At 43.0% G+C, this 21,766-nt stretch overlaps 1 pseudogene across 1 annotated transcript; it reads left to right on the forward strand.

Moving 5' to 3' along the window:
* Positions 1-2,577: 2,577 nt before the first annotated feature.
* Positions 2,578-21,379, forward strand: LOC307062479 (protein NipSnap homolog 3A-like; annotated as a pseudogene). The gene is made up of 5 exons: positions 2,578-2,605; positions 4,039-4,723; positions 11,352-11,587; positions 12,234-12,374; positions 21,298-21,379. The product of its transcript is annotated as a protein NipSnap homolog 3A-like (transcript).
* The last annotated feature ends 387 nt before the right edge of the window (positions 21,380-21,766 follow it).

Below are 21,766 nucleotides of genomic sequence, written 5' to 3' on the forward strand. Positions count from 1 at the left end.
ATTATTCTTTGCTCACGTTGGACTTTTAGGCATTCAGGTGTGTCTGCGTTTTAAGATATTTTGCACCCTGGGCTCCCTAAACCATGGCAAGAGTCTGGAGAGTTGGGCAGTTGCTGACATGCAAGCCAGGCTCTGCTGATCACTTCTTAGGAATTTTACCTTTGTTTTCTGGGCAATCACACCCTTAGAGTAAGACGTATGACAAATGTCAGAATGACAAAAATATTGGGACAAATTTAGGGGAAGCAGATGGAAAGTAAAATGATCCACGAAGGGTCGTGTTGGCCAAAGGGGCAACCTCCCGGTCACCGCTGGCCTGCTGTCAGTTTGAACCCGTGCTCGCTGGAAAGCTGGGCTGAGCCACCAAAACTCTTAATTCTATGGATTTCTCTCTTATAATGTAGGATCTTTGAAGCAATAAGATTGTGTGAGTAAGGGGAGCATCCCTGGACTAGGTCAAAATGAAATTTAATTTCTGGTACTGTTATATCTGGGGTTTTGACCATGGGTTACTCATTGTGTTTCTTCTCTCCTCCAGTGTTCCCACTGGAAAATGTAAGAGAACACTTCTTTTTTTTTTTTTTTTTTTTCCCAGTACACGGGCCTCTCACTGTTGTGGCCTCTCCCGTTGCGGAGCACAGGCTCCGGACGCGCAGGCTCAGCGGCCATGGCTCACGGGCCCAGCCGCTACGCGGCATGTGGGATCCTCCCAGACCGGGGCACGAACCTGTGTCCCCTGCATCGGCAGGAGGACTCTCAACCACTGCGCCACCAGGGGAGCCCAGAGAACACTTCTTTTAGTGTGCTAGAAGTTACCATTTTCTGAGCTTATTAGAGGTAAGAATGTTACGTTTCTACATTTCGTTTAACAGGGCTCAAAGGAGAATGGCTTTCCCCCCACCTACCCCCCAAACTGCCACAATGCGAATGAAGAGTGTTTTGCTCCAGGAAAGGAAAACGGGTGTATGGAGAAGAGCTGTTTTGAGATTCATGTGCCCCGAACAGCAGAAGGGTGGGCTGTACAGATGCGCACAAGTTATTGACAGCTGTAGCAAGAATTGGAAAGGTGGTGGGATTTTCAAGCTGGCAGGAAGAGAATCTCATAAAGGTTTTGAAGACTTGTCTGATTCCCTCATAACTGTCTGCCCAACCTTGTGAATCCAGGACTGATATGGGAAGCCTCAGCCTCAGGGAATTTGGATCCATCAAAGGAGATTCACAAGGGTGAGCAAGTCTTTCCAGAACACTAGAATCCTTTGTGGGCTGTAGTCACCTTTGTCTCCTCCAAAGGACCTCTGGGCATAAATCACAGGGACACAGAGTGAACCCAGTAGAAGCAGAGAGGGGAGCAAATGAAGGGAATCTTCCTACTCATGGGTGTCCGCTTTCAGCTGGGTGTACAGTGGTGGGAAGTTGAATTTTTCAGTCTTAGAGTAAGAGTGATTGTTTTAAAGGACGCTGGAGCCAAGATAAATCTTAGAGGATAATTGATACTGTTTTCTGCAGGTCACCAAGCACCCCAGCTTTGTCCTCGAGCTCCAATAGAAAATGACTAAATCTTTAATTAAAGCCTGCAGATTCTGCAGGAGGATTTTTGGGCCTCAAGAGTTGATCTGGCCCAGCATATCACTCTGGTGGGCACCTCTCCAGTGTCTCAGAGGGATGAAAACCAATCCTCTGCTTGACTAACCTCCAGTAAAAGTTGCCCAGTGCATTCCACTGGGGGCAGTTCAAGGGCTTAGAGAACAGTTCCTTATTTTGAGCTGAAACCTGCTTCCTTGAAAATTCTGCTCACTAATCCTAATTCTGCCCTCCAGAACTACAGGGGATAAATATAATCCCTTTTTCATATGAAAGCTCTTCAGGTAGTTGAAGCTGGTGGTCACATTCCCTAAGTCTTCCTTTGAACAAGACACGCATTCCAAGTACCACATGGTATCAACCTCCCTCACCAAACATCCTACTGTGGACATCATCTGGGTTTTCATCATTTGCATCAGTCAGACTCCAGAAAGGAAGATAGAAATACTCTCAACATTTCCAGTAGAGGGAAGTTAACATAGGAGCTTTTTACATAGCTACAGAAGGACAAGGCAAAGAGGCACATGTGAGAAAACCCAGACATTCGTAATTACAGGAAGCAGCTACCATTCCTAGAGGTGGAGAATGAATGAGAGGATGTGTCCCAGAGACCAGAATCACAGAGGAGGGCCACCCAGGGGACCATGGTGAAGGTCCCATGGCTGTGCTGGAACCTCTGAAGGTGTGCCGTCTTACTGATGCTGGGACCACCAAGGCTGTGTTAGCGCTCTTATTGTGCTTGCAGCCAACTAAACCCCTTATTTACATAAAGCAGGTGAGGCCAAACCTGTATTTTTGAAAATGAGTGTTTGACTGAGGTGGGTCTATTTTTTTCTTTCTTTTCCTGCACACTGCCCCTATCTTCTGATAACTGTGCCCTTCCTTTTCCCTTGGGGAAATTGCTCTCCTTCATCCACATGACCCCAATAGTCCTGATCACAAGACGGGGGGCAATGAGACAAGATTTGAAACTTGGGTAGAGACACAGAGGGACAGATGGCCAGTGGAACTGAAGCTATTGATGGTACTTCCTACAGAAGCTGTGTCCGGGCTCTCTACTGAGCTCCCTGGAGCTACTCTGACCATGGGCCTTCCCAGGACCTGGTTGTTTGACTTTTCTGCTACTGAAAGCCCTACCCAGTAGCCTTTCTATAAAGTCCTTTCTGGCTTTGTCAGCCAGGGTCTATTTCTATTACTTACAAAGAACCTGGAATGATATGCCATCTTTACCTGTATTCCCAAAGGCAAGAAGATGACATCTGACTTGGTGGAGATCTAGCAAATATTGACTCTAAAACCAGCCTCCATCTTTCTGTCCTCAAATTATATTAGAAGCACAATGAGTTATTGCCAACCTGGAAAGTAAATGTCTCATGGGGTATTGAAGAGATAGATCCTTAGTGCTATAGAGTTCCAAAATCTGTGATGCAGATAAGTGTATGGAAATCCGATCTGGAAAAGGATTTTGATGTGACTACTTTGATTTGGTCATATTGAAATGGGTGCATCAAAATATAAACACATCTTTTTTCATGCCCTAGCAACGTGAATAATGAATGTCGCAAAGCCTCATCTCACCCCTGAATCTGACCTTATTGCCCCTCTAAAATTCACTCAGAAGTGGGATGAAGATCAGGAAGTGAGTGTGTATGTAATTATATTAATTGGCACTTGAGAAAAATTCTTTAAATTGTTTCACTGGGCTGTCAAAATATCTTCAAAACAGTTGCATCAAAATATGTAGCTGAGGGCTTCCCTGGTGGCGCAATGGTTGAGAGTCCGCCTGCCGATGCAGGGGACACGGGTTCGTGCCCCGGTCTGGGAAGATCCCACATGCCGCGGAGCGGCTGGGCCTGTGAGCCATGGCCACTGAGCCTGTGCGTCCGGAGCCTGTGCTCCGCAACGGGAGAGGCCACAACAGTGAGAGGCCCACGTACAGCAAAAAAAAAAAAAAAATGTAGCTGATTTCTGCATATCTATATGAGTCATTAAAAATGTGCCAAATATATGGTTTATGCAAGAAAAGCATACCCCAGCCCCCCTTACCACACAGTATGTTTCTTCAGACAGAATTGAGTTCATCAACAGCGTATACATTCAGTCATTCAGCTAGTTAGGAAACTTCCTTACTTAACGGGCATTCAGTCCAAGTTTACCTATATTGTCCATAGGGATAGTTTGACAATGGTGTCTTGAAATCTTGACCCAGGAAAGTGTTGACTTACCTTCATAGCCTCTCAACACAGAAACAAGATTCCTTTGGTAAAGCTTGCCTTATAAGAATGATACTGACCCATGTAATTATGTTTAATTATGATCTTTTAAGATATTTACTCTTTTAAAAATTGGCCTGGTCTTGATTTCCATTAGGAAAGCCGTAAAAGGGGGAGTCCCAGGAGGACCACTGACTGGCTGCCCTTCTCAGCACCCATAGCCCTGCCACGCTTGTCCTCCAAGGTGGCCTGACTAGGGCTCTGGCCACGTGGTCACCTGCCCCTCAGATCCATTCATCTTTTGCTATGGGGGTCCCCTGACAATATGATGGAACGTTCTATGAATTTCATAGTTATTGCCTTAAACCCTCAAAGATAAATGAGTGTCTGGAAAATATTAGTAAAACCATTCATCTTTAGACAGCTCACTCTGATTTGGTTGGATTCTGGAGTGCAGAATTTGGAGGCATAATGGATAAAGTGTTTCATGTTTGGAAGTATGATAGTGTTGCTCCTTGAGCCGAAGTTCAGAAAGGCTCGGCCAAGAAGAAGGAATGCCAGGAACAATTTCTTATTCCAACTTTGGCTCTCATTGACAAGCAAGAGTTTGAGATGATGGATGGGGTACCATAGTGCAAAATAGAAAAAAAAATCCCAAAGGAGTCTATGAGCCAGTTATTTTCCAGATGACGCCTGCTGGGCCAGCTCTGTGGGGTGATGAGTTTAAAACGGTGGTTGGTGCCCATGTTGAGTTAGGCTACACAGAATTGGTTGGAGTTCTCCACCCAGAACACAGAGCACCCAGCAGAGTTCATATTCTTTGGTGAAATGAGAGTGCAGATACTCATGCAGCTGGGGAACATCAGTCTCATGAGGATCTCACACTTGTGGTCCCTGGGAAAATGTCAACTACCAAGTGTCACAGCAAAGTATGCTTCTGATTCCTATGTCATGTTTACCATTGAAATCGTTTTCTGCTGAAATATGAAGCATTTCATTAACTTCTCTAAGATGTGTCTGCTAATGGGCTTAGATTCTCCCAAGGGAGTCTCACTTTTATTTGAAGGAGGTGGTAAGTTAATTAGCTATGTCCCTTGAACTTCTGAAAACCACCTCTGTCCTTTGTCACTACCACTTCAGGAGATACTTCTGTTCATTTCCCCCACGGCATTTCAATATCTGTTACACATTAGAAATAGTTGCCACTACTTCATGATCTTGGTTTTGCATGTGTTTCGAAATAACTCTCCTGTATTTTGACAACCTTTTGCTTTATAACATTTTTTATATTCAAATGATACATTCCCATACCTGTGACAATATTTTAACATTATTTGTACACTATGTCTATCTTTTCATTATGTCTGTTTTTTCCTGAGATTTTAAAAAAATTTTTTTTTGTCCAATAAAGTTTATTTTGTGATATCAAATGCGATTCATAAAAATATTACATCAAATATATTTCTTTACTTTGGAAAAGCACAGTATCATATGTGTCATATTATTATTATTATTATTTTTTTTTTTTTTTTAGTGTTTATTTTTACTTGTTGACAGTTTGCTTTATCTATTTATTTATTTTTGGCTGTGTTGGGTCTTCGTTTCTGTGCGAGGGCTTTCTCTACTTGTGGAGAGCGGGGGCCACTCTTCATCGCGGTGCGCGGGCCTCTCACTATCGCGGCCTGTCTTGTTGCGGAGCACAGGCTCCAGACGCGCAGGCTCAGTAATTTTGGCTCACGGGCCCAGTTGCTCCGCGGCATGCGGGACCTTCCCAGACCGGGGCACGAACCCGTGTCCCCTGCATCGGCAGGCAGACTCTCAACCGCTGCGCCACCAGGGAAGCCCCCTGTGTCATATTATTAATTATGGTTTTCACATTAATTTTTAGACACTCTAACTTGGAAAACAATGTGATTAGGTCTCGGTGTTAAAGAACTTCAAAAGACTTGGTTCATATGCTGAATGTGTTTATTTAGAATTAATTTTGCTAAATTTTACTTCATTTTTTTTTTTTTTTTTTTTACTTCATTTTTGATCACTACTTAACAAAGATACTTGGGCCATCTATTTGTCTTAAAGAGATCTTTATGCTTGTGGAAATGCTTGCCCTAATCAAAGTCTATATATCTGTGAAAAATATTTCCAGGTCTTGATACTTTTCATCTTTCTGTAATCCATCCGTTGCTTGTTTTTAAAAATTGGAGCATGTTTCTGTTCTCTAAATCCTCCCAAACTCTCCAGCACTCACTGCAGCTGGGCCTGTGGACTTGAACTCATTTGAGGGGCTTGGTGTTTTCTTATTGTCTCCTTGCCTACCTCAGGTTTCAATTTCCTACAAACCATATTTGTTCAAGCCTTCCCAGTTTGAAGATCACTTTCCTTGATAAGAGAGAGCAAGATAGAAGCCGAATTGTCCTGTTTTTCTCTGTTAGCTTTCAACATGACACCATCTGCCCCTGAGCATGGGGCCCTTCCATTCCTCATTCTTCTTCCTGCTCTGAACTCAGCTCAAAGCCCCCTTTCAGTGTCCTGACACTGTCTTTTTAAGACTCAGGGCAATTTCAACTCTGTTTTTCCTGGTTATCATTAAGATTGGCTAGTATTCCTTGGTTATAAGTGCTTCTTTTCATATTTCAGGCATTTCTTTTAAAATCTGAGATCAAGAGCTCTCTACATAGTTTTTGTTTGTTTGCTTTTTTTAAAGACACTTTTCTTTTTTCTTCTTGATCAATGTCATTTTTTGTTATGGACTGAATATTTATGTCCCCTAAAACTCATATACTGAAATCTAATTCTTAATGTGATGGTATTAGGTGATGGAGCCCTTAAGGGGTGACTAAGTCCCGAGGGTGGAGCCCTCCTGAATGGGATTCGTGCCCTTATAGGAAGAGGTCAGGGAGCTAGATGACCTTCTTTGTGCCATTTGAGGATACAGTGAGAAGTTGGCAATCAGCAACTCAGATGAGGGTTCTCACCAGAACCCGACCATGACTTCCAGACAGACCTCTGACTTCCAGAACTGTGAGAAATAAGTTTCTGTTATTTATAAGCCACCCAGTCTATGGTACTTTGTTATAGCAGCTCAAACAAACTAAGACACTAGTGATTGTTCTGATAGAATTCTTTTATGTGAACCTTTCCTCTTTTAGCCATTTTAACTTTTATAGTGTCACCAAGGAGTCATACCTACCTTTTCTCTGAACTTTTACAAACGATTTTTTTCCTAAAGCCTAGAATTTATGTCTAATTATGGACAATGCTTCCTTCCTTCTTTGGCTGTTAATAGTTCTATCATGATGACAGACACTTTATTCAAGTGTTCATTTCACTGTACTAGGCTGGTTGTGCCTAGCGGTTAGCAAGAAGGCTGTATGTCATAGTTGAGAGGGCAGGGACCTCTGAATTTGGTAGATCTGAGTTCAAAAGTCCAGAGACCTGCTGATGATCTTGAACAATCTACCTGACTTGTCTGATTCAGAGGGTTAAAAAACTGGGTCAATTATACAGCTTTGCAAAAATGCTTTTAAAATCATAAAGAATGCACAATGCCATTAGCCATTGTTATTACTGCCTGAATAATGTTTTTGATCTTCTGGTAATCTTTCTTGCTCCAGCATATGTGCTAATATATGTGTGTGAGTTCGTAGTGTGGTGTGAATAAGTTAAAATTATAGTAGGTAACATTAGGGTTGAGGTATAGACATATTGGTGACAAATAGCATACTGGTTGGGCACTCAGGTTCTGAAGCCAAACTGACTCAGAGTCCTGCTGTGCCACATATTAGCTTTGTGATCTTGAGCAAATGGCTGGAACATTCTGTGTTCTCATTTCTTTATCTACAAAACAGCTCTAATTCATGAACTTACTAAAAAAAAGATTTAAATGAGTAAATAGATGTAATTGCTTAGAACATCACCTGGCACGTAGCCAGCACTTAATAATGTTAGCTCTTATTATTATCATGCTGAGGGTGGCATTGGATGAGCACAGAGCCAGAAGCACCAGCATTCCTGTGTCAACCAGAGTATCTGAAGCAAAACTGAGAAACCCTTAGAGATCAACAAGTTTACAGAAATGAACCCAAGGAAGTTACTGGAAAATGTTGACAAAAAGCTGAGATTGATGTCATTCCATTGGCAAACATATGGACACTTTTGCAGGAAATGTTTTCTGAGTCATGAGGCTGTAAGAGATTAGCTTGTAAGGGCAGCTGAACCTTGACCATTAATTTTGGGATGTATCTTGCTGAATCACTAGAGCCCTCATCTTAGTGGGCTCTACAGGTGCCCCCTGCCCTCTTAGGAAACTGGAGGTGTGCATCATTCTCCATGATGAGTTGTCAGGGGACACATGGGTGGGCAGTTATACATCTCTATAAATCCTTCTCTCTCTTTTTGTTTTTTGGCAGTCAGTCCATCCAGCTTTTAAAATATGGGTCCTCATATTGTGAGATTAAAATCAGGGAGAGTTGCAAAGAGGAGAGGCACTTAAAACAAGGTCAGTGACCTTCAGGACTATTCCCTAGACTCTAAGGGAACAAAACATTGCTCAGAGTTGGAATAAACATGTTTTCAAGTTTGAGAAACTCTCCTCAGGGAATGGGGTTGTTTGCCAGACAGAGGGAGACAGATAAACCGTTGTCCCTCTTCCCTCAATCTCATAGTTACTTACTCAGGAGGTTGACTCAAAAACTGATAACCTAATGCCCTTTACTTTCAAAACATGGTCATGTATGCACCCAAATGAATACCAAGTCTTTTGTCACATATGGTCTTTCTAACTTTTCTCTTCCAATGTAATGGACTCAACAAATTCCCTAAATCTCCACCTAGGATAGCTGATCAGTGTAGCTGATGGTTAGAGAGAGCTTGCTGTCACTGAATGGTCAGGGTCTAAATCCTGTCTCTACTATTTCCTACCTGTTACATCTTGGCCAAGCTTATGTCATTTTAAAACTGGACACAGTAATAATAATACCTCACCTAAAATATTTGGATAAAGATTAAATGAGTTCATACCATGACTGGCACACGGTAAGCACTCAGCAAAGTTCACTTTCTCCTTTGAGGTCTATCGAGGAATTGGGGATTACGAACCAAGAAACTTATCTTTGTTCAGGAATTCCTCTCTCTGTCTCCCATAAGTATTCTTGTTTATCTAAAGTAATATCTGAGGTGGACTTTTAGGAGATTCTGGTCTGTTTAAACTCAGACTCTACATAAGGTGGAATGAATTCAAAATTATATGGACTCTTTAGAGCTGATTCAAAACACTATTTCTCTAGCAGCCCCTCCAGTGACTCTGAATTGTAGGGTGAGTCCCATTTCTTGTTGCCCACTGCACGTGTGGCCCAAACTTCATCTGTTGCCAATGGATTGACATCAGATTTTGTATTTCTCTTTCCTGTTTTATCTGAATAAATCTTTTGTTCTGAAGTGTATTGCCTGATCACTGGAGACACTGTATGCTCAGTATTTTTCTCTTGTGTCCTCCAAATTTGGCATATAAAAGGCAGACTGTTTGGTGTCATTTTTTTAAAATGCACAAGCATTGAGTCAGGTTGCCTCTGTTAAGGCCTGGCTCCTCTCTTTATCCTGCTCCATGAAGCAATACCATTTTTTTCAACTCTCTGAACCTTGATTTCATCTATAATATGAGAACGATGGAGAAGAATGAAATGGCATAAACCACATGCTCAAGTGCCTGGACTAAAGCAGATGCTGGACAAATGTTGGCTCATAATCAGTATCGGTGGACCCCCTCCTCTCTATCCGTCAGACGACCTGAGCTCCACCCACCCTCTTGATCCTTAATCAATTGACAGTCAATTAGTGATCAGTTTCTGATATCTTATTGTATCAGCCTTGGGTTTTGGTTGGACGCCAAAGACCTTTTTTAGGGTCATTCTTAACTCTCAGGAGTTCTTAATCTTTATAATGTATAAATACTATCTGAGTGCTTTAAAAAATGCAAACTCCAAAACCCTATTGGGAACAATCCTGATTATTTAATTCTGAGAAAGGGCTCGGGAATCTGCATTTTCAGCAAGAACTAGGTGATGTCACCAGGTGACTGTGATTGTAAGTGCTGCAGGAAACATACTTTGAGAAGTTGCCAGTGAGGTTATTATATCTTATAAATAAACTGTTCAAAAATGCCTCCTAAGCAGGGGTTCTTAACCTTGGGTGCATACTTGGGCTTCAGCGACCCTGTGGGCTCCCTGAATTTGAAGGCAAGTCATGTGTATATGCATGTCTTTGGGGGAGAAGCTTGACCCATAGCTTTCATTTTACGTATGTTCTTGAACCCTTTCTCCCACTGCCCCCTCCCACCAAAACCAAACCAAACCAAACCAAAACAGAAAACTTAAGAACTACATCTCCAAGCGCCAGGCTATTTTCCACTCCAGTCTTCAGGGTCTTTCTCCAATCACCAACCTGATAGAGCTGTGTCAACAACTCGTTATCCCCTCTGGGACTGATCTCACCCCAGAATCTAGTTGGCTTTTATTGCCAACAGGTGGTTCTTCCTCGCCAGGCACAGCTGCATGCCATAGACAGGAGCAGAGCGTGCCGATGTGGCTTCTCTGGCTTCTCTTCAGCTGTTCTCCCATCAGTTGTGCCCCTGCTGAGCACAGGTCTCGGAGAAACCCTGATATGGTTTCTGTAGGGGCCCTACAAGGTGCCCAAAGATGGCGGTCTATCAGGTCTTCTCTGGGTTGAAAGTTGTTTGCCAAGGTCCACTGTCAGGAGTTCTGTTTTTTTGTCTGTGTGTGTGGTACGTGGGCCTCTCACTGTTGTGGCCTCTCCTGTTGCGGAGCACAGGCTCCGGACGCACAGGCTCAGCAGCCATGGCTCACGGGCCCAGCCACTCCGCGGCATGTGGGATCTTCCCGGACCGGGGCACGAACCCGCGTTCTCTGCATCGGCAGGCGGACTCTCAACCACTGCGCCACCAGGGAAGCCCAGGAGTTCTGTTTTTCACAAGAAGTGCATAAAGTATCTCCACAGGAGTCTAAACCATCTACCCTGGGGAAGGGCTGAGCCCCTCTGTTGTCATGGTTATTCTCTCTCTGGGGAATCTGGCCACACTGCAGCTCCCTTGGGCACTGGGCTTAAATCAAGGTAAGATTTCCCTTTCTCTTTACCAGGGAACACAGTGCAAACAAATCGGATCCCTGGGGGATGGTTGGAGAGCTTGCTTGCTGCCTGTAGTCACAGTCCCCTAAATTCTGCTTTCTCTGCTGTAAGCTGTGAGGTGGGACCAACCTGGACCCATGATTATTTAAGTACCTTGTCTCCTCAGCTCTTCTCTTGAGAGAGAAATATCAAAATCACCCCTCCTCCACCACCACCACCACTACCAATGCCTGATTCTCCACTTAGGAGAGTGCTGTTTCCCTTCTACTGACCTTCTACACTGTCCCAGGCTTTGGGACATCTATAAATGGCTCCAGGGTGTTTGCTGACAATGCCCGCAGGCATGTGTTCTTCCTCTGGGCAGCTCTTCTTTGTTGCAGTCTTTAGACCTGATTACATCTGGATTTCATGTTGCAGGGTACTGGGGAGGAGGGACATGGAGGGGGGCTATGGGATACTGGTGTGGCCAAGCAGCTCCACCTGATGGCCCTGGTGATCTCTGAGCCCACCCAAGTCACCACTTCTTTAGTTCCCTTTCTGTACTTCATCATGGAAGCTTTCCTGGAGAAGTCCAGCATTGATTCCTATACTGCTAGTGTCTACCTGGCTGGTAAAAATAGCACACTGAGTCTGGAGATGGTGAAGGGCCTTTTGTATTCACTCCCATCCCTTCAGTCACTCTGTTCTCCTGCCTAGTAACTTACTCTGTACAAAGAGCTTAGCAGCACTGGGCTCTGGAAGAGAGCAGGTAAATATGGTGATATAAAATGCTAGCAAGGTAGATGGCAGGAAGAGTTTCCTTGAAATTCACATGAGCAGTTGCTTCTCCTGGTGGGTTTTTATTACTAAATTCATTTCCATCATTGGACTAGATAGGATCTCTCTTCATGCTCACTTAGCATGTGCTAAATCATCTTGCTTTTAATATCTGAAACAAGGAGCTGCTCATTATACCAATTATAAATATAGCCAGATGGTCCCATGTGTAATTGTCAACTCAGTTACGTGGATGTAGCCTTTGTATTTGGGGGAAGTGAATGCTGACGTTCTCCTATGGAAAATGGTTTGTTTCTGAGCTTTTAGGCTCCTGCAAATCATTTTCTTAAGGATAAGGTGAACCTTTGGGGGGGCCGAAAATTATCAATCCTTTAATTGATTTCAAATACATTATCCTTATCTAAAGCCTAGAGGTCCTGGGTCTAATCCTTATTTTACAACTACTGAAACCCAACACCTTTATGTTAAGCCATCTCTGCTCCCTCCCTCTGTGAATCTGTGAGTTTCATTTCCAACTTCCAGTAAGAGGAAAGTTCATCAAATTCTTTGGAAATTGAACTCAAATGATTCTTATACCCTCTACCCACCCCCAACCAAAGTAGAAGCCTTCACAATCACTGTTAGCAGCAACTGTGTCCTCATGATCACCATCACCATCCTGCTGTATGGTTTCTTTTTTTAATTAGTTAATTAATTAATTAATTTTTGGCTGCGTTGGGTCTTCATTGCTGCACGCGGGCTTTCTCTAGTTGCAGCGAGCGGGGGTTACTCTTCATTGCAGTGCGTGGGCTTCTCACTGTGGTGGCTTCTCTTGTTGCAGAGCACGAGCTCTAGGTGTGTGGGCTTCAGTAGTTGTGGCACAGGCTTAGTAGTTGTGGCTCACGGGCTCTAGAGCGCAGACTCAGTAGTTGTGGCGCACCGGCTTAGTTGCTCCGCGGCATGTGGGATCTTCCCAGACCAGGGCTCAAACCCATGTTCCCTGCATTGGCAGGCGGATTCTTAACCACTGCGCCACCAGGGAAGTCCTGCTGTATGGTTATCAATCATCGATATTGATTAATTTCCTATATGGCAGAAATTGTATCATATCATATATTTTTCTCTGTGTCCAGTCCAGGAATCCTAGAATCATAGAATTCCAATGATGCCAGGGGACACAGGGATGTCACCTACTCCAACCTCTGCTTTTCAGAAGAGAAATGTTCAGACCATACAGAAGGACTTTATTTTCAAGCAAATATTTTGTGTGTGTGATGAGATGGCTAGTGAAAGGAAAATGGACATCAACAAGAAGTTAAAATGAAATGTCTCCTCTTTTTTTCATAGGATCTTTAGTTAGTAATAAAGGACCTTCAGTGCTTGGGGGAAAGACCATCATAGTTAGTTTTGTGCACTCAGTGATAACCTTTCCGTTGAAGACAGATGTGTAGTAAACCTGATTATTTCTCAAAGAACTGTCATTTTCCCAAGAGCTGGCATTTTCAGCCTCTTGAAGAACACCAACCACTGTTATCACAGCTCTAACTTGAGCAATCAGTCAGGGGTTTGAAACATTAAACTCAAATATATAATTTCAAAGGAGATAATTTTAGCAAAATTCACCCCAAACTGAAGCAACTTCAGTCAGACCTTCTTCAACAAGAGGGTCACTGCTCTTCTTGGCACGGATAATTGCCTTCTTGCACTCACTGTGTTCTTCTCAGCCAGAGGAAATGTGTCTCCAGGCAATGGATTTATGCAATTCCCTGAAAAGAATACCCAGACACCTCCCCAAAGAGGCAAATACAGGCTACTTGGGAGAACTCCCAGGAGGAAGAATTGACTGCCTCTTCTTGCATAGCTATGCAAGCTGCAATCAGAGTAGGGATAATACAAGTGGAAAAGGTGGTCTGAAACTTATCTCTGACCCTATCAGATATCATAAATAATACAGATTCTGCTCTGGAAACCCAACAAACCATTTTAAATTTAAATTCATTAGCTACATGGTCTTAGCTAATCACATCGCCCTTAATTTCTTCTTAGCTGGCCAAATTTATGTTGCAGCAAACACTTTCTGTTGCACCTAAATAGAAATCTATAATTAGGCTCCATTTGGATCTCAAGAGAACACTATTTGGAACTTGGGTCATGTTTTCATTGCCTGGGTTTGGTAATCCAGGTCCCTGTCTTCAGGGTCTATTGTGTGAACTAAGTACAGTTTTTGTTTCTGTTTCTGGTAATTGTCTGTGTTGCAGTTGGCTGATGTGTCCTGTCCAGAGTTATAAATGCTACTGTGCGGCCATTGTCTTGTCAGATGTTAAGCAACTTGTCCTGCCACAAAGGGAAATGCAGTGACAAACCCTAGTCCCACAACAGACTACATCCTCTTCAACCTCCTAATCAGCAAAAGCTCAGCAGTGGTGACAATGGGAATATCCTAGATGAATGTCCTGCAGCCCGACTTTATCTGTCCTTGACCAAAAGGGGTGACTGAGAAAAGAAAGAAGCTCCGACAGCGGGAACTCACCTGGCACCATCAGGGAGGCTGTGGCGTTGCTGGGAGCGTCCTGTCCTTTATAGCTAAGCTGAGGTATTCTCCTGCTTGACATAAACAAGTTCAAAGAACACCAGCATCAGGCAAGGCCACTCAGACAAGACACAAGTAAGATCATTCCATAATCATGTCTGAACACAGACAAAAAGATAAACAATGTCCCTACCACAAAAATGACCAAACATCACTTACCCCGGATAATATAAGCCTGATTTGTCTTTATCAATCACTCCATCCTGATGGCCTTCTAGGTAAGAATTATGAAGTTACACAATCATAGAATCACCCCTGCTTCCCAACAACACCCAGAGCAGAGCAAAGCCCCATTGCCTTGTATAATCCCCAAATGACCTAAGAGAAGCCCAAATTCTATAATATGTCCCTTCTAACACCCTCTCACTCAGGTGCTTTGCAATTCCCTGTTGTGCATTCTCCCTTGTTAGCACACCCAACTTTGTTCAATTGCAGGTATGTTTCTGGGGGCTGGAGAGCATTGACATCCTCTTGTAGTATTTCACATCTCAGTCAATGTCATCCTCATCTCCTTCATTCTATTAAATATACAGGAATCATGAAGACGTACTTGACATCCCCTTCTCAACCTCACACTGCATCAATCACAAAACCTGATGATTTTACCTCATCAACAGCTCTCTTAACCAGTTCCTTCTCTGCGTTTTCAAAGCAACCTCTGTGGGCATAGGAACAAGCCGCTCTCATTTTGTCTTCTGCAACAATCTCTCAGCTAGGCTTCCTGCAGCTCCCTTGACTTTCTCCAGTGTTTAGCACCCTGCAGCCAGAGTAATCCTTTCTAGTTAGAAACCTTTAAAAGTCATTCTCATGTTGAAAGCATGTTAATGCTCTTAAATTCTCTTAAAATAAAGCCACACTTACTTAAAATGGCTGACAAGGTCATGAGAAATCTGACCAATTCTTGCCCCTGCAGCCTCCTCTCATGTTACTCCCCCTGTCTTTCTGGTCCAGACAGATTGGCCTTCTCTGATTTCCTTGATCATCACATGCTTCCTGTTACCACAGGGCCTTTGTACATGCCTTCTCTCTGGATGTTCCCTCTCCTCCTTCACTTCTCCTTTGCCTTTTAGCTGTCAGTCCAATTGTGTCTCCAGGTAGCCTCCTTTGACCACCTTGAGTAAGTTAGCTCATCTTATTTACATCTCATAGTACATAATCTGTCTGTGGTAGCACTTATTATAGTCATAGTTTTATTTGTTTTGATGTGACTTTTTGCCTAAAACCTGTCTCCTCCATAAGACTCATTACACTTAGTAGGTGTTTAAAAAATAAATATTTGCGCAATGAGTGATGGGTCCCTGCTCTGACCCTGGTGAGCTGCCTCATTTTGACCATGTCATTTAACCATATTAACTAGGCTCCTTGGGCTGCCATAACAAAGTACTACTGGCTGGGGGGCTTAAACAACAGACATTTATTTTCTCACAGTTCTGGAGGCTGGATGTCTAAGATCAAGGTGCAATCAGGGTTGGTTTCTGATGAGGGCTCTCTTCCTGGCATGCAGATGGCCACCTTCTTGCTGTGTCCTCATATGGCCTTTTCTTTGTGTGTATATATATATAGAGAGATCACTGGTGTCTTTTTCTCCTCTTATAAGGATACCAGTCCTTTTGGGTTAGGACCCCACCCTTATGACCTCATTTAACCTTCATTACTTCCCTAAAGGCCCTGTCTCCAAAAACAATCACACTGAGGGTTAGGGCTTCAACATATGCTTTTGGCTGGGAGTGGGGGGTGGCACAATTCAGTCCGTAACCTTAACCCTTGGATTCCTTGCCTGTAACAGGAATCATCATGAGGACCTATTCCCTGCAAGATGTTATGAAGGCAAAATGGGACATTGTATGTGAAAGCCCCTTAATACGCACAAAGTGCTAACCCATGGAAGGTGGTAGGAGTCCCCTCTTTGATCAAAAAGGATTTTTGTTAATGCTCTCTCAATGTAGAAATAGTTTATATATAAGAAAGCTTATAACTTATCTATATAAGATGGGTGGGGGTGAGGATGGCTTTAGGTCAATATCAGAATCATAGTAGGTAGGGTTGAAGTGTTTGATGAAGGGTTAGGCTTTTTGGAAGTTGTGAGTCCTCACTCCTGGGTAGCTTCTGCAGGACTTTCTACAGAGTGGGAAGCTGGACCAGGAGTCTTCCAAATTCTCTTTGAACTTCAAGCTTGTGCCTTGTACTGTGTTACATGTTGCCTTTACTGCATAAGGGATGGACCCTGAACTAATCTTCTCTGTCCATGTATATTAGAGGTTGACAAATTTCTGGAAAGTGATAGATAGCAAATAAATATTTTGGGCTTTGCAGGCTATGTGGTCTCTTTTGCAACTACTCAGTTCTGTCACTGTAGCAAGAAAGCAGCCATAGACACTATATCAATGAATACTTGTGGCTATGTTCCAATAACACTTTACTTACGGGTACTGAAATTCACATTTCATATGATTTTCATGTGTCATGATATAGTCTTCTTTTGATTATTTTTCTCCCCATCCATTTAAAAATGTAAAGCCCATTCTTCTCTGGTGAGCCTAAAAAACAAGCAATGGGCTAGATTTGGGCCGTGGGCCATAGTTTGCTGACCTCTGATGTACATCACTGACTCAAAACTTGAAATACCATTAACTTCCTGGCTATCCTGAGACCACCAAACTGCACTGATTTTCACGCCTGGTTGGAAATATCTCCTCTTCTCTAATTTAACTCACTGGCTAGGCAGAACATTTACATTATTGTTTCCATAAGTTTCATTTTACTGCTGGCTGTGAAAAAATTACTTATCCATTTGCCAGGTTACAGCAGCTGATGCTAAGGCTCTTAAGCCAAACCTGGCCTTTTCCCTCTGCTTCTGGGCAGCCTTCCTCCTGTCATTGTCTCCAAGCCCCTCAGCTGCTGCCAGTGCCAAGCCCCCAACCCCTAAACCAGCCTCTTCCACTAAGTATTTCCAATCTCTAGATTTTAAAAATACCCCAATGCCATATTTAGATTCAATTACAAAGGATAGACATGCATGTAGAAGAAGAGGAGGGTAAAGAAAAAGTGACATGTTCCACCAGCAGCTCTTAGGCTACTTGGCAAGAGTGTTCCACCTATTTAAGAACTGCAGGTAAATGACATGGTCACATTTCCCCCAGTATCCTCAAATTAGAGAGCACAAAGTCTTCTTCAAATGTCCAGCCAGACATAATTCTTCCATGGATATTTTTAGTGCTGACGTATTATTTGGTGATCAAGAGATGTGTGGAATCTTAGGCTTCGAATTTCCTCTTGGCTACTAAATGGATTAGCTGTGCACCCAAGCCTTCCTCTGCTTAATAGATATGAGACGGGTTAGGGGGATGTCATAGGTGCCTAGCAGTGACCACTACGGCTCATGACGTATGCTTTGTTATGGAAAAAAGAGTAGAATTGCTTCTGGCTGGCCAAGGGTACATGGATTATTCTGACTACAGAGCTTACTCTTTACAGTTTTAGTCCTGGGGCTCTTCTGTGAAAAACTATCAAGCTCATTTATTGCTCAATATTTGTTGATAATTTCCCGTGTTCAGTGTCCTGCAAAACTCCCAATCAGTCACATGACTTCATGTCCACATCCTCATGTTAAAGGTGCCAATTTGTATTACGAATGTGTCTGTGTGCCATCTAGGGTATGACACTTAACTCTTTTCCACTTATGTGTTCATGATTCATTCATTCCTGTGTTCATTCTATCCAGCTTTAATTCTGTCTTACACATGGTATTCAATCTTGCATGATTTTGATCATGCACTAAGTACACGAGAAGTATTAGATAATGAAGATAAAAAAGATGAACAGACACAGACCCTTTTAAAAAATAGCATGGATATTTACTTGTGGGGAGTCAGACATTTTAAAAAATATGTCAGTTCAGTGTGAAAAATGGCATTGTAGGGGTGTGGACAAAGTGTCTTAGGAGTAGTGAGAGAAGAGATTAAAGTTTAGAGGCAGGGCAGGTTATGGAAAACTTCAAAGGTGGCTTAAGAATGGGCTATGAAGGATGAGTGGTCTATCAGGGAGAAAATAGGAAAGAACATTCTAGTCGAGTAGACAGTACAAGCCCCTTACTATCCCAGACATGCTTCTTTTCTACACCCAGTCTCAATCATGTCACTCTCTCCACCCTTAACTCACTTGCCTCCTCCTTCTGCTCCCCTTCCTTTGTAAGCCTCTCCTAGCTAGGCTGGTAGGCAATGAGCTTGAGTAACTGGTGGAAGGCAGGTGTTATAATATAGGGAGGGGCTTGAAAGCCAAGCCAACCGCTTTCAGCTTGTGGTCATAGGAAGGTTTCTGAGCAGAGAGGTAAGTTGAGGTGTATTGTAGACCACTTTGCATTGCCATGGTATGTACCGTGAACTGGAGGGAAGAGGCTGGGTGTTGAAATGTCACCTGGGAGACTATGTTGGGGAGGTACTTTCTGCCCTGCGGCAGAGTACAGGCCACCCACTGAGTGAGCAATGGGCCCAGTGTTGTGCCGTCCAGGCCCTGGTGGAGAGAGAGGGCATCTGAAGGCTCCACTGCAGATCCTACAGTGTCTGAGAACGAGGCAGAGCCTTGGAGGGGAGGCTTAACTTGCAGCTCACTCAGCCCTGCTGGGAGGAGCCTGGAATCACTTAGCAATCAGGGAAATTTGGCCAATGTGGCAGATGGGCAGGAGCAACACTGTGCTTGGCCTGAGGTTGAAAATGAGGTAGACTGCCTTTGTGCTGAGCAGGGACAGGAAAGCAGAGGCCCACGGGAAGGATGTAGTGAAAGTTGCCAAGCTGCCTGTCAAGCAGGACTCACAGAGTTCCAGAAGCCTGAGCCAAGAGAAGGAAGTGATAAGTAGATACAAGGTTCCCTGCAGAACCCTGGCAGGTAGAAGACTGTTATCAGGAAATACCCTTTTCTCACCATAGAAGGGAATTTGTTACTCGCCAGCTCCAGATATTTCAAAAGCTGCTTCCCTTGAAGGCATAATCAAAATTAAGATGTCAAGGGATGGCAGCTGTGCAACACTGCCGTTGAACAGATAAATAGATTGTAAAATTGTTTTTAGATCCCTGGGAGACATTGTGGGGAAGTGGAGGTCAGCGGACCTGGCTCTAGCCCAGCTCATTCCCCCAAATGGCTGTGACCTTGGGCAGGCCATTGGAACTGGCCAGACCTCAGTTTCCTAATGTATAAGAGGGGGAAGGGGGCCTCCCATCTCTAACATTGTTTTCCTATTACAATTTAAAACATGATGGTTGTATGTGCATACTTTCAAGAAGTTGTCAAATTTAAAAGGATGGTAAAATCCAAATCACTGTTAGTGGGAAAAAAAATTAGCACAACTCATTTGGAAAGCAGTTTGCAATCTATGTCAAGAGCCTTGAAAATGGTCATACCCACAGACTTGATAATTTGTCTCCTAGAAAATTACTCTAAAAAGTGTTCTGAAATTCAGAAAGAATAAAAACAAGATGTTCACTGTACTCTTATTTTTTTTTTTTTTTTTTTTTTTTTGCGATACGCGGGCCTCTCACTGCTGTGGCCTCTCCCGCTGCGGAGCACAGGCTCCAGACGCGCAGGCCCAGCGGCCATGGCCCACAGGCCCAGCCGCTCCGCAGCATGTGGGATCCTCCCGGACCGGGCACGAACCCATGTCCCCTGCATCGCCAGGCGGACCCCCAACCACTGCGCCACCAGGGAAGCCCTACTCTTATTTTTAATAGTGAAAAATTATCTAGGATTGGGTAGAATGTTTAATTGATAGTCTGTACTCCATACAATGGATTTTTTTTAGTCATTAAAAATGATTATTGAGCATATTAAATGATAATTTTAAGTCACTTAAATGGTAAATAGGGAAATTATTGAAATTACTGAAGTAAGAAGGGAAATGTTTATGTTACAATATTAAGCTAAAAAAATTAGAATCCCAAGTTATGTAAAGACTGTAATCTAAATTATGTAAAAAGACATAAACATATTGGAAGAAAATATTCATTTTAAATGTTTTGGGAGTATTGATTTAATTTCTTTTCTCTGTTTTCTTCTAATATTCTATAATAAGCTTGCTTTACTCTCATTATAATAAAAACTGAAATAACTCAAGTCTAGGATTATTAGTTGCTATTATATATTAAGATGCTGTCAGAAAAAAATGGAAATAACCACAATTATAGAACTTCAGTTGTTGTATAATATGAAATGGTGTCCTTGGAGCTCAGTGGTACATGGGTTAGTGGAAAGGTCCCTGAACTCACAGTAGAGTTCTAATTCAAACTGTGGTTCTTATATTTCCTCACTATATAGCCTCTAGTGAGAGAGTTCCTTCTCTGAATCTCAGGACTGTTCTTTGTAAAATAGAAATTCAACAAATATTTATTGAATATCTACCTTGTGCTAGGTATTTGTGAAATGCAGTAGTGATACAGAGTTAAAGAAAATATGATTCACACTAATAAAAGATTCACAAATTAATGGGCATTGTCACTGAGTCTTTAAGCTCAAGCAATGAGTGAGAGTCAAATAAGACATTATAAACAGAAAGAACAAGACACTCACTTTCAGGGACCTACTAAAGTGTTTCATGCAGGGAAGTGACCCGGCAACATGGCAAAACAGAAGGACCACAGTCTTGGTGTCATAGGTCTGTATTCAAATCCCGACTTTTTATCTTATTGCTGTGTGTCATTAGGCAAGTTGCTCAACCTCTCTGTGCCTCAATCTTCTTCCCCTTAAAATAGAGATGATAGTACTTACGTCTCGTGAGTGCTGTGATATTTGGAGATAACTTTTGTAAAGTATGTGACAAAGCAGTGATCTGTCTCTTCAAAAAATATATATTGTCTGCCTGGTAGGTGCAACACATGGGGACAGATTCTGAGAATAAATAAGAAACCAGATGGACACCTTCCCTTGTTCTTTCATCTAGAATAAATGATATTATTATTGCTATGATTAATATTAATAATATTGATATAATTGTTGGAGAGACGTTCTCAACCTTTTCTGTGTGCCATGTAGCCTCATCGGTTTTCATTACTGCAGTGATTTTCAACCCACGGGCACATCAGATCGTGCCATTAGACATGATGTAGATTGTTGATCTGTTGGTGGAAAATGTCCCTTCAGGTACCCTGTGATGCTCCTCCATCCTAGATGCCCCAGTGAGTCTCCTGGCGGGAGAACAGATGTGTGGATGAACCGCGGTGGGGAGGATGGGATACTACAGTGGCCCCTGGAAGTGGGGTGCTCCCAACTCCCAGCTAGCCAGGGACGGCTGTCCCCCAGCCCAGAATGGGAGTGATGGAGGAAGCAAACGAGCCAAGGGCACACTCCTTCCTAGAGACGCGGGGAGTAATTATGGCAAATGTCTCAGCAACCACAGGGGAAGGAGGAGGCATAGAGGGGAGAGCCTAGCGTTAATTATGGAGCAGATGTCCGCCAGCACCTTGGGGTGAATGCATTAAGGTCGGGGAGCTGTCATCTCACT

The sequence above is a fragment of the Hyperoodon ampullatus genome (assembly GCF_949752795.1).
Source record: "Hyperoodon ampullatus genome assembly, chromosome: 13".
Lineage (NCBI taxonomy): Eukaryota > Metazoa > Chordata > Mammalia > Artiodactyla > Ziphiidae > Hyperoodon > Hyperoodon ampullatus.